Source organism: Orycteropus afer, unplaced genomic scaffold, assembly GCF_000298275.1.
Source record: "Orycteropus afer afer isolate SDZICR_OR568_19922 unplaced genomic scaffold, OryAfe1.0 scaffold00173, whole genome shotgun sequence".
NCBI classification, from domain to species: Eukaryota; Metazoa; Chordata; class Mammalia; order Tubulidentata; family Orycteropodidae; genus Orycteropus; species Orycteropus afer.
Window position 1 is genome coordinate 5604695 of NW_006921760.1, and position 3541 is coordinate 5608235.

At 48.2% G+C, this 3541-nt stretch overlaps 1 pseudogene; it reads left to right on the forward strand.

Moving 5' to 3' along the window:
- Positions 1 to 2009: 2009 nt before the first annotated feature.
- LOC103202068 lies at positions 2010 to 2937 on the forward strand (annotated as a pseudogene).
- Positions 2938 to 3541: the final 604 nt, after the last annotated feature.

A 3541-nucleotide genomic window follows, 5' to 3' on the forward strand; every position in this document is an offset into this window, starting at 1 on the left:
ATTCAAACATCCTCTCAATAGCATAATGATAATATGTTTGCATGAAGTATATGAACATGGTTAATACGTTACCATTGTTATTAGGTGTCAGCGGCTCAGGTCCGACTCACAGCAACCCGTGTACCACAGAACGAAACACTGCCTGGTCCTGTGCCGTCTTCACAATCGTTGTCATACTTGAGTCTATTGCTGCACTCACTCTGTCTTCCTCTTTTTCACTAACCCTCTACTTCACCAAGCATGATGCCCTTGTCCAGGGACAGGTCCTTCCTGATAACTTTACATTAGACAAAGTCTCACCAACCTCACTCCTAAGGAGCCTGCTGGCTATATTTCTTCGATGACAGATTCGTTTTTTATTCTGGCAGTCCGCAATATATTCTATGATCTTCCTCCACATCATAATCCAAAGACACTAATTCTTTGATCTTCCTTATTCATTTTTTAGCTTTCTCATGCACATGAGGAGATTGAAAATATCATAGTTTGGGTCAGGTGCATCTTAGTCTTCAAAGGGACATCTTTGCTTTTTAACACTTTAAAGAGGTCCCTTGGAGCAGATTTGCCCAATGTAATATATCATTTGATTTCTTGACTGCTGCTTCCATGGGTGCTGATTGTGAAGCCAAGTAACATGAAATCTCACCTTTCTCTGTTAATGTCCTGCTCCAACTGTTTTTGAATTATCTTTAGCAAAATTTTACTCACATATGATAATAATTGATATTGTTTGATAATTTCCACCTTCTGTTGCACCTTTCTTTGGAATGAGCACAAATATGGATTTCTTCAGTCAGTTTGCCAGGTAGCTGTCTTCCAAATTTCTTGGCATTGCTGAGTGAATGCTTCCAGCAAGGTTCTGGGGAGAGGGGCAGTTCAAAGGTGGGTGGATGGATGATAAGCCTAGGCAGGGTAGATGCCCCAGGATTCCTTAGGTAGGAGGCCCCAGTGGTAGCCCAAAGTGGCACAGTCCCAGGAAACAAGCTACAGAAGTAGCCAAAGCTCAGCTGAGCAGGCAGGAGTCTAGGTGTGGTGGTTATGTTTGTGTGTCAACTTGGCTGGGCCTGGTTGAGTTGCTGGGTAGCTGGTGGTAGTATTCTCTATGATGACACTGGCAATCAACTCCATGGTGGGATCTACCATAAGCAGCTGAGTAGCTGCTTTGGGTATGTGGTCTGCTTCCTGTATATAAGGAGAAGCTTTAGAAATGGTCTCTAGCCTATGGCACGCTTGGACCCTGCACATAGCCATTGCTCAGCAGCCTGTTATGCTCTGCTGACCTTGGGGCTTACAATGGGCTTAAGTTAATGGCCTGCCATGTGGTTTGGTAACATCGGGACTATGCCTTTTTACTTGTCAACCTTGGGGCTTCTCAGCCTCTGTAGCCAGCCTCTGTCTGAGTGAAGAAATGCCTCTAGCTCCAGTGGGCCAGGAGCAGGAGGCAGAGCTGGACCCCTAGAGGGGCTTTCACCCAGCCTCTAGAGCCTGGCACTTTGAACTTGGACTTAAAAACTCCTGTTAGTTAAGGCCTTCCCTTTGGTGGTATATTCTTGTCAGAACAGCACTAGGTAACCAGAACACTAGGCCAGGGAAGAGAGCTACACAGGGCCCAGTTGGGCTGCCTCATCATGTTGGACTTCAGCAAGTACAAGGAGCAGCTAAAGGAAAATAAAGAAGAGCAGTACAAGGAGAACCTGCACCAGAAGCCCAGCCACAGAGTTACTAAGCTGGGACCAGGGCAACTGGGACCTGCAGAGCACCTCCTGGGTAAATGGCAATGAATCAAAAAAAAACCTTGATCAGAGGTGCTAAAGAGTAGCATAGTGCATTGATATGCTCTTCCCTCACCATAAGAAGACCCTAAAATACTGGGATATGCCTCCCTCGCTTTGAGCACATCACCCCATGAAATGAAAGGCAATGCAAACTGAAGGTCCAGTGCCTACCTCTGCCCTCCTCCTCTGATAACATGGTTGTGACCCGTAGACAGGTGCCTGGTCAGTGGTCAGATGACCAGATAGGTCCAGGGCCTCTATGTGGGCAACATCCCCTTTGGCATCTCTGAGGAGGCCATGATGAACTCCTTCAATGCCTTGGTGCACTGACCCAGGACCCAGGCAATCTAACCTTGACTTGCAGATCATCCAGCACAAGAATTTTGCCTGTTTGGAGTTCCACTCTGTGGAGGAGACCACACAGGCAATAGTCTTGGATGGTATCATCCTCTAGGGCTAGTCGCTGAAGACCCACAGACCTCACAATTACCAGCTGCTACCTGGCCTGTCAAAGAATTCCTCCATCTGTGTACCTGGTGTTGGTCCAATGAAGTCCCTGACTCTGCCCACAGGCTCTTCATTGAGGGCTTACGCAACTATTTGCATGACACCTGGGTGAAGGAGCTGCTATCCTTTTTCCGACTACCCAAGGCCTTCAACCTGGTCAAGGAGATGGCCATGGGGATCTCTAAGGACTACGTTTTCTATCAGTATGTGGACATCAATGTCACAGACTAAGCCTTTCTGAGGCTGAACTGGATAAAGCTGGGGGACAAAAAACTGCTAGTCCAGCTGGTGAATGTGGGTACCAGGAATGCCACGCTGAGCATGATCTCCTAGATGCCGGTGACCATGCAAGTGCTCACGTGCTTTCAGACGCAGAGGGACGGCCACCCAACTGAGGCACAGTGCCTCACGGACATGGTGCTTCCCAAGAAGCTGCCAGACCAGGAGAACGTGTGTAACCAGTGCAGCAAGTACTGGCTCTTCAAGTCCATTGAGATCCTCTAGTCCATGGACTGGGAGTCTAGGAGCCTAGCTGAGGAAGGACCTTTGTGGAGTTCATCTCAGAGTCTGACTGCCAGAAAGCCATACAGGGCCTGATGAGCTGCAAGTTGCCAACAGAGTGGTTGTCACAAGATACTGTGACCCCAACTCTTAACTCTACTCAAATTTCTGGTAGAGGCAGCAAGGGAGGAGGTGGGAGCAGCACAGGTGGGAGGGCTTCATACTCCCCCCATTTTTTTCCCCTCTGAAGATGATGAACAGAGGAAGGATAGGTAGCAGCCACTGGAATAGCAGGTGGAATGGGGATAGTGGACATGAAAGTGTACACATGCTCCCACAGACACATGTGCTCATGACACAGTGGGAAGAGTCAGAGTAGGGATGAGCACAAAGGATGGGTTAGGACCCCAGGATCTTCCCCAGGTGGCCTCTCCTCATTTGTACCTCCCCCTCCTCTTGCCCACAGTAGGAACTTTGCATGTTTGTTACATTTTATGGCCAAAGTGTTTCTACTTTTATTGCCCCACCCTCAGTCCCCAGCCTTTTCCTGGACCACAGCTTCTGTCCTCTGGGCCTCTGGCCCTCTCTGGTCCCTCCCTGGTTTCTTACTAGTTGATTATCTCCTCTTTAGGCTCCCCTAGACCTGCTCCCCTGCTCCCAACCTTGTGGCCCCTGTCCCCTCCTATTTTCTGTGGCAGTTTCATATTTGTTAAGATGAATTTGCTCACTTAACTATTGTTTTGTATTAAAAAATGTAT